The following is a 10,022-nucleotide window of genomic DNA, read 5'->3' on the forward strand; positions in this document are numbered from 1 at the left end:
TTGGTGTCGTGACGCTGATCTTCTGTTTTACAAGGACCTCAAGAACCTGATGTAATTTATGTAATGCTTTAGAGGAACTGTCTCATTGATTCTCAACACAGTAGTTTCAAGTAGCAACATCCGTAATAATCAATCCTGTCTGAACCGATGTGTAGAACTTGAGAGACGGAAGGAGAGAATCAAGGAATAGCCCCGGAGAAGGAACCCGAGTCCTCTTTTCCTTGCGCACACCCTCCAGAGTCACCTTGCCCTTGAGGCTGGGAGACACCTGTACCAACAGATACAGCTGTGAAAAACCTGCTTCTGATTCTTCCTGGGATGAAATGACCAAAGAGCGTTAGTGCAGCTGGGTGAGAGGAAGGTGAAGAGGAAGAAGAATGGATCAAAGGGTCACTGGGATACCCCATAATTGAAACATTTACTCTGTGCTTAACATGTACTCATTAGTGAAGTTCCACTAGCCGGTTTCCTGGCATCTACAGGAGGTTCAGCCCTGGCTAGATGTTAGTGATTCCAGGGAAGCCACAGTCCAGCAGGAAAAGAGCCATGGGAAGAAATGGGTACAGAATCTATTATTCCACACGCTTCTGTAGCAGAGGCTGGGCAGAGTCTTGTCTCTTCTAGATGTGGCTCCTAAGTGGGTGGAGCCCAAGATGACCAGAAGGCTAAGGAGAGTGGGACAGTAAGTTCCCTGGAGAGTAGTCAGCGGCTCCAGGAGGCCTGGGTGCAGGGCCCACGTAGTGTAGGTGGGAGAGAAGACACAGGAGGAATTAGGGTAGTAGATGGAGGGGTTTGAAACACGAATGCCTCCTGGTATGAGGTGAGAACAGAGCACAGTCGTTGCTGGAGAGCTTCTTGGAAGCAATAACAAGTTCTGATCTGGGACAGTGGACTAACCCTAGCCTGAGGGTGTGGACCGAGTGCAGACACACGCGCTTGGTTTGAGACTCGGCGGTGTGAATTCTGCCACTTGTGCCAGCCCCCAGCTTGTCTTCCTGAAAAGTTCTGAGGGTCTGTGGAAAGTCTTACTCAGCCTCCAGATTTCCTTAATCCGGAGACGAAGGGCAGCCTTTGAGGGGGGATGATGCTCTCACTTCTGTCTCTCATACAAACGTCTCCCGAAAGGGGTCCTTGTTTGCCATCTCCCTTTCTCACCTCCCATTCATTCTTCTGCCCACCGCAATCTGGCTTCCCCTCCCACAATGCCACTGAAATTTCGTCTCTCATGGTTACCAGTGACCTTCTGAGAAGCAGAAACCGATAGACCTTCTTAGTCTTTATTTCACAGGGACTCATCTCCCCTGCTGGCAGCACCAACCACGAGAGTCTTCCCGCAATTCTCCACCGCAGAGGTGGTACCTCTAGAGCTCTTTGCAATGCAGACTCCAGGGTCTCCTGCAACCGAATGGGGAGAAGCAGGGGTGTGGGTTTTTCACAGGCTGCCTTGTGCACACTAACAGTGAGAGCCACAGGTTAACAGGGCACCTCCCTCTCTTGTGTCCCCCAGATCTCTAATTCATTTGGCTCCCATCTTGGGCTCTTGCTTTGCTCCTTAACCTGAATGTGGTTTTTTCTGACAGATGGTTATGGTTTGGATGTGAAATGTCACCCAGGGGCTTATGTTTTCTGCGTTTGATCTCCAGCTGGTGGCGCTGTTTGGACAGGTTGTAGAATCTTTGGGACATCAGACCTAGCTGGCAGGCAGCTGGGGAGCAGGCCTTAAGGGTTATAGCCCTGCCCTGCTTCCAGTCCTCTCTGCTACTGGAGCCATCAAGATGGAAAGGAGCCATGTCCTGGTTTTCATGCTTTCCCCTATCATAATGGACTACACTTCCAGATTATGAACCAGAAGAAACACCTCTTTTTCTTTTTTCTTTATTAATTAGTTAATTAATTAGTTAATTTTTGAGACAGGGTTTTTCTGTGTAGCCCTGATGTCCTGGAATTCACTCTGTAGACCAGGCTGGCCTCGAACTCAGAGATCCACCTGCCTTGAGTGCTGGGATTAAAGGCATGCGCCACCATGCCGGGCTACACTTCCTTCCTTAAATTGCTTCTGCTAGGTATTTTTGTCACACTGACAAGAACAATAGGACATCAGTGCTCTCTAACTGCTTGCTTCCGCGTCAAGCAGAGTTCCAACACGTCCTGGAGTTGTAGGTGGGAGGTGTGTACCCTGGAAATGTCCTGTCTTCCAGGAAGCAGTGCTCCTGACGTGAGCCTTGTTGAGAAGTGCTCTTTTAGGACTGTCCCTGCCCACAGCTCCCTTTATCCTCATCCCTCGAGATCCTGATTGCTCTTATCTTTTACTTCCCAGACCTGTCTTGTGCACCTGGCCCAGATCTCCATCAGAATCCTGGCTGCCTCTACCAGGATGGCCACAAGCTTTTCAAAGTAGCATGTCTCAAACGGAGTGGATTCTCCAGCCAGCTCTCCCCATATTTCCCATTTGGGTAAAGTGCTGTTGGCTGGTGGCTGTGTCAGAGGAGCAGCAGGTGGCAATTGAAGTTAGAGGTGTCAGTCCACCAAGAGGCGAATCCCTGATGGGTGAATCTCGGATAGGTAAGGCCCCCGAGACCACAGACCCCGGAATGTCTTTTGCTTCTGCTGTGCCTTCACATGTTTGCTGCTGCCATCTTTCTCTGGTATCTGGCATGGGGTGAATGGGTGTGGGGAGATCCCCACTGCCTGTAATGTAGTGTGTTTATCTCATGGAAACACCCCATTCTACTGGGCATTTTTACCTGTGATTATTATGAAGATGATTCCTTCCAAAGCTGTATTGTCTAATTGATAAACTAATATATATTAGTTTATACCGAGTTTTGATGAATATAAATAAATATAAGGAAATGTTACACAGCTAGGGCCTATGAGTTTCACCTAAGGAGCTGCATAGATCGCAGTTCAAGTTAATGATTAAGAAAATCAGTTGAGGCCGGGCGGTGGTGGCGCACGCCTTTAATCCCAGCACTCGGGAGGCAGAGGCAGGCGGATCTCTGTGAGTTCGAGGCCAGCCTGGTCTCCAAAGCGAGTACCAGGAAAGGCGCAAAGCTACACAGAGAAACCCTGTCTCGAAAAACCAAAAAAAAAAAAAAAAAAAAAAAAAGAAAATCAGTTGAATCCCAGGAGCCAAGCTGGCTCGAATTCCTCTAATCTTAATGTTGAAAGATGCAGTCACAGGTTTCGGTGTGCATCGTGGTTGAAACAAAGCCTTAAAATAACTTTAGGTTAGAGCAAATGTTTTTATAATATTTGTACTGTCTAGCTTTGATATGAAAAAAAAAACAGAAAACAATCTAAAGTTCACAAGGACACATAGCTGAGGTCAAAAACACAAGGCAGCCCAATTGTTACTAGCTGACAAACTTTCCTTGCTAAGGTTGGTTGATGAACAAAGGTGATGATTAGTTCCTTGTATCCATTTCTACCCTCAATCTCCTGATATAAGAAACTATTGATGAGTGTGTATGCACCTTAAAGATTTAAAGTAGAACTGACTGTTTTTTACATATAAAAGCTTAGGTTTGTGATTCCTTTAAGATTCCTTATAAGATTACTTTTTCAAGATAAATAATAAAGTGATTGATTCTTTCTTTGTAACCACAATATGCAGCCTGCCAACAAAAGAATTGGCTGAGAAAAAAATACCCTCTGCTTGCCCATATTCTGTTAATCTGTAACAAGTTACTTAGATGTAAATGTATACGGGTTATTGGGGTGACTTTGTTTTAATCATGTAAGGGAGATGAAAAACATGTTTTATGTGTATTCATTATAATCATTCACTTGAAAAAATAGAATGTAACTACATTGTAATTCCTATATTGCTTGAAAAACTTTGTTGGGGTATATAAGCTGTAGAGAAAAATTATACTGTAAAAGAATAGAGAATAAAGAGGGAAATCATCAAGAAAGAGTGTGAGTGTCTTTCTCTAATCCCCTCAGATAAAAAAAAAAAGTCTAGGACACATTGACTCTGTGGATTTCCCTTTGAGCCCTGTGTTACTGGAGGCTGGTCCCCCTGACAGTGATAGTAAATGGCTGCCCTTGCCACTTAGTAGCCTCCATCAGACACCGAGGTGTTGTTTTAACTTTGACACAGTGGCTGTGCCTTAATCTATTGCTATTTCAGCCAGAAATTGCAATTCTGCAGTTTCCAGCCTGCTTCTCTAGCAATGACTTGGCCACTCAGGCTGCAGCCTGGTGGGAGTTCTGTTCCCACAGGTATCTGCCCTGCTTCTGCGGCTAAAGGTAGCTTGAACTAAATCTCTGTCATTCTACTTATGAATAAGACTTGAGATTCAAAGGCTGGGGTGACAACCTGCTAGCTCGGAGTAGCTGGGATGCAATTAGCTAACTTTCCATCCTTGCTGGTGTCTCTGAAAGACCTGTCCTTCCTTAGCCACACACACCAGAAAAAGCTGTGCCACTCCAAACCCCACCCTACTACTTCCTGTGTCTCTCTAGCTCTCCAGGATGCCCTCTGATGCTCTATGATTACTTTCAGTTGACTATTTGCTAATGCAGCCTCCTGACCCAAGATTATTTTATTTAATTAACGCAAATGCAAACTTGGGGTTCCCAGTGTGATCAAATATCCCCCAAGACCAAGGTGTCAACCTTTACACTTTCTCAACCATAGCTTACCTAGCCAGCGACTAGTCTGCTACTCCTGAGTCCTGTCTCCTCACATGGCCCCATCCCTGCACAGCAATACAGTTGGAGCCATTATTGTAGCAGCTACTTCCTTCCCAGGCTGCCACCTTCTTTTGCTCGTCTCTAATTCTCCATTCCAGTCAGTGTGGTCCTTCCCAAACTCAGTTTCGTCCCTGTGTAGCAGCTCCTTCCTGCCCCACAGTGCCCCATGGGATCAAGTGACTGTCCCCAGCGGGCAGTCAGGGCTCACCTTCCTCCTTCCTCCTGCTCCTAGCTGTTCATCACAGGGAGAACCCAACTCTTCAGGCTGCTCCTCCCTGACTTGGCTTTGCTCCCAGACTCCTGTGTTCTCCTTCAGCTCATTATTCTCTTACCCGTAAGCTCCTGGGATCAGGATCCTAGGCAAACACAAGTCCCCTGAGTTTCCACCTCACTCTGTGCAAGGTCCTGTGGCTGACACCTCCTATGAGTCCTATGGCTAGATTGTTCTCTCCTTCCGTGAGCTCCAGGCCAAGGTCCTAACAGGGAGCAGGTGCTTTGAGGTCCCTTCATGCTTGGCGCAGAGGGCCAGATGGTCGGGCGATGTCTCAGCTCTTAGGCCTGCCACTGGATCAAGGAAGAAATCACACGTGTGTGCTTGGCTATGAAGGAGGGAAAACAAAAAACCAGGTCTCCTCTCTTGTCCCCTCTTCTGGAGCAGAGCTGGTTTTAAACCAACTTTGACAATCTTTCCAGGGAGCCCCATCTATGTCCTTGTACCCTCTTCACTGAAATTAACCATTCTGAGTCTCTCTCTCTGTCTCTCTCTCTGTCTCTGTCTCTGTCTCTCTCTCTCTCTCTCTTTCTCTCTCTCTCTCTTTTTGTAAAGTCTTGTTATATAAGCCAAGCTAACCTCTAACTTTTGCTTCTCTTGTTCGCCTTCCCAAGTACTAAAATGACTGCCATGTACTAACCTGCCTGGCCCTGACACCTTGCTTCAGAAAGAACCAATTGTGAAACTGGGCGGTGGTGGCGCACGCCTTTAATCCCAGCACTTGGGAAGCAGAGGCAGGTGGATCTCTGTGAGTTCGAGGCCAGCCTGGTCTACAGAGTGAGATCCAGGACAGGCTCCAAAACTACACAGAGAAACCCTGTCTTGAAAAAACAAAAACAACAACAAAAAAAAAACCAACTGTGGAGTGTTCCGTTGGAAGCTCTGCCTCACCTCCCTCCCCCAAATCCTGCCCTTCAGAAAGCTGGCCAAGCAGCAGCTCTTCCCCTGGAGCTGCTCAAGACCGAGCCTACAGGGTATTATTTAAGCTCAAGTTCATAGATCTGCCATGGGATTTCTCCTCCTTCCTTCCCCCAGATCACCCGGGAGTGCTTTGCTCAGATCAAGACTGGTCCTTTACCTTTTAATTGGGCTAGATTTGTCTTACTGCGTTGGCGGAGAAACCTAATACCAGGGATTCAAAATACTTATCATGGAATTTATTGAGTCTATCAATAATATTTTTGTTTTCCATTTTATTTTCCTCTTTCAAAAATGATTTATTTATTTTAATTAATTAGTTAATTTTTATGTGTATGGGTGATTTGCTTACACATATGTTAGTGTACCATGCCTGTGTCTGGTGCCTGTGAACTCCAGAAGTCAGATCCCCTGGAACTGGAATTACAGATGGTTGTATTGTGGCCGCCTCACAAGACGCCAGAGCAAGACCACCACAGAGCCAATATCCGATGTAAAACACACAGAGATTTATTGATAACAAGCAAGACCGGGCTTGGTCTGTGTCCAACACTGGACACAGCGGGTGGAGGAGGATGGTCCTGAGCTCTCAGGGTGAGGGGGTTTTAAAGGAAAAACCACAAGCAGGGTGGTACTAGTCTTAGCATCATATTGATTGGGGTGAGGGTGTGTAACCTTTGAATTTACTGGTTGAAGGTTACAGTTATCATTTTTGGACAGATCTAGACAGATCCCAGGCTTTGTCCTTGAGCTGCCATGGGGGCTGGCTGGTCTTGCATGTTTTACATTGACCCATGCATGTAGCTCTAAGCTGGTGAGGGGTCCCAGACAGTAAACAACTGACTGAACCTTGAGCAGTCAGAGTATGTGCAGAAAGGGAGCTACTGCAAGGTGCACGCCTTTAATTCCAGCACTTAGGAGGCAGAGGTAGGCAGAAGTGGCTACAAAGTAAGACCCTGACTCAAAAATAAAAAAGTGTGTTGAATCATTTACAAGCATTTGTAATCACTCCACTTTTGTTACAAATCTCTACTTTCATTCTCAGTATGATTTTCTGGAATGTTTTTAGACTGGCTTTTTGTTCAAACGTATTATGAGTTAGTATATTAACTACTTTTCTACTGCTTCCATAACAGATTATGACAAGTTCAGTGACTTGAGAGCACAAATTTATCATCGCTGGCTCTGGAGGTGATCTGAGATGAGTCTCACTGGATTAAAATCAAGGTGTCCCTAGGGCTGCATTCCTTGCGGGTCTCAGGAGGCCATTTCCTTTCCTTTTCCCAATCAGTTGTAAAAAATAGCATGCAAGGTGGTGGTGGTGGTGTAGTGGCAGCTCACCCCTTTAATCCCAGTACTCAGGAGACAGAGATAGGTGAATCTCTTCCAGTTTGAAGCAAGCCTGGTCTACAAAGTGAGTTCCAAGACAGCCAGGGCTATAATACACAGAGAAACCCTGTCTTGAAAAAACAAAAAACAAACAAGCAAAAACATAGAAAGGTACTGCTGGAAAGATGGCTGCTCTCCCAGAGGACCCAAAATCAGTTCCCAGCACCCACATGGTGGCTCACAACTGCCTGGGAACTTCAACTCCAGGGAGTAATGAGCATGCACATATCCCTCCACATCTCTCCACACCCCCAAATATACATAAATAAAACATAAAAATAAGATTAAAAAAATAGAGCTGTGGTGATATATGGTGTACCCTAATAAAATTTGCCTGAAGATCAGAGAACAGAACAAGCCACTAGATTAAACATAGAGGCCAGGCAGTGGTGGCACACACCTTTAATCCTAGCACTCGGGAGGCAGAGATCTATCTGGATCTCTGTAAGTTCAAAGCCACCCTGGACTATATGAGATTGACTCAGTCTAGGAGAGAAAACAGCCAGGCAGAGAGTCACACACCTTTAATCCCAGCACTAGGAAGGAAGTAATATGGCTGGGTGGAGAAAGGTATATAAGGCATGAGGAGACAGGAACTAACTTTTCAGCTGGAGGCTTTTTTTGGCTGGAGCTGTTTCGGCTGAGGATTCAGAGACTTTCAGTCAGAGGATTTGTAGAGTTGGTGAGGTGAGATGTTTCTCTAGTGGCTTGTTCCTTTGTCTCTCTGATCTTTCAGCATTTACCCCAATATCTGGCTCCGGGGTTTTTTATTATAAGACCTTTAGAAATTCAAGCAACATCTGGTGCCCAATGTGGTAAGTGATAAGCCCAGTGAGCAAGACCCAAGTTGGGCTTCAGGCAGTAAGCGTTGCAGCTCATGTCCAGAGGTGCGACCTACAACCAGATGGGCGACTCTCTTCGAAGCTCTCAGAAGTGAACCGGGCGACAGTACCATGGCAGAACAGGATGTGGAAAATGAGCTTTTGGATTATGATGAAGATGAAGAGCCCCAAGCACCCCAGGAGAGCACTACAGCTCCCCCAAAGAAAGATGTCAAAGGATCTTATGTCTCCATTCACAGTTCTGGTTTCCGGGGACTTTCTGTTGAAGCTGGAGCTCCTGAGAGCCATAGTTGACTGTGGCTTTGAGCATCCTTCAGAGGTCCAGCATGAGTTTATTCCCCAGGCCATTCTGGGTACAGGTGTTCTGTGCCAGGCCAAGTGGGCAGCAAAATTTCTGTGAGTGATGTGTAACAAACTAGACTTAAGTCGCAAGCAAAAGTGAGTCTGCTGGGAACTGAGAAGAAGGAACAGTCCAGACCCAAGGAGATGCATGTGCAAAATTCCCTCTGGCACATGTCATCGGGGAACAGCAGGATGCCCAGCATGTCCAGAGTGGCTGAGTGAGGCCTGAGAAGTGGCTGGGCTGGGATGATGGAGGAGGTCTGGATTTCATGCTAAATATACTAGGGAGGCTGGGCACCATGGAACATGCCTTTAATCATAACACATTTAAGCCAGAATTACATAGTGAAACTGAGTCTTAAAAAGGAACACATGCCAGGCGGTGGTGGCATATGATTTTAATCCCAGCACTTGGGAGGCAGAGGCAGGTAAATCTCTGTGAGTTTAAGGCTAGCCTGGTCTACAAAGTGAGTTCCAGAACAGCCAGGGCTATGTAGAGAGACCCTGTCTAAAACAAAACAATCCCCCTACCCCCAACACATACATACACATACCCTTCAGCAGCACAGCATGTGTATGGCATCCTGGAGACTGTGCCGAGACAGACACCTCTAAAGCCTCCATATCTGCAGCTCTGCCCTCTGCCCCTTTCCTGCAACATGGCAGGTGTTCTGTCCCACAGGTGAGAAGTGGAAGCCAAGGGGTCAAGTTTCTGTCCCAGGCTTCTCAGAAGAGGCCTGCCCAGCCTTGCAGCACCACAGTTCTGAGGCTGACGGCAGGGGGGAGGATGGGGGGGGGCTGCATCCTGGGATTAGCTGAGCTGGCTGAACCAGCCCTGTTGACTGGGTCCCACAGATGATGCTCCTACAACTGGTGCCAGCTCCCTACTCCTCCAGAACCTGCAGATCTGCTACCACCCTTGGTTTTTACTGGGGATGGAACCTGGGTCTTTGTAAGTGCTAGGCAGGCACTCTAGTGAGCTACCAGCCCAACAGGCCTGCTTTTCGAGGAAGTTTTGTAACAAAAGGAACAAAGACACGAGGAATGGTCAGAAGAGGATATTGGCTCAAGGGGATGTTGTGGGTGTCTGAAGTATCCTCCTGAGAGATTCATGGTGGTCCCTAGCTGGTGATGCTCTTGAGAAGTGATTGGCTCAGAGGGCACTGACTCCTGCCATTTCCTGCACTTATGACTTATTGGGCTACTACGGGGTGGGGCCTGTTTGGAGAAGTCAGTCATTGGGACATGCTTTTTTGTTTTGTTTGGTTTTTCAAGACAGAGTTTCTCTGTGTAGCTTTGCGCCTTTCCTGGAACTCATTCTGTAGCCCAGGCTGGCCTCAGAACTCACAGAGCTCCGCCTGCCTCTGCCTCCTAAGTGCTGGGATTAAAGGCATGCGCCACCACCCGGCGGGACATGCTTTTTTGAATGGTGTATTGCCCCCAACCCCAAGCACACTTCCTGGCCACCAAGGGAGAGCAATTTTGTCCCTTCACACCCTTCTACCACAATGCTCTGCTTCAAACCACCACCCAGAAATGACAGAGCCAGCTGACCATGG

This window comes from Peromyscus californicus, unplaced genomic scaffold, assembly GCF_007827085.1.
Source record: "Peromyscus californicus insignis strain IS unplaced genomic scaffold, ASM782708v3 Scaffold_20__1_contigs__length_68692818, whole genome shotgun sequence".
In the NCBI taxonomy this organism is placed as follows: Eukaryota; Metazoa; Chordata; class Mammalia; order Rodentia; family Cricetidae; genus Peromyscus; species Peromyscus californicus.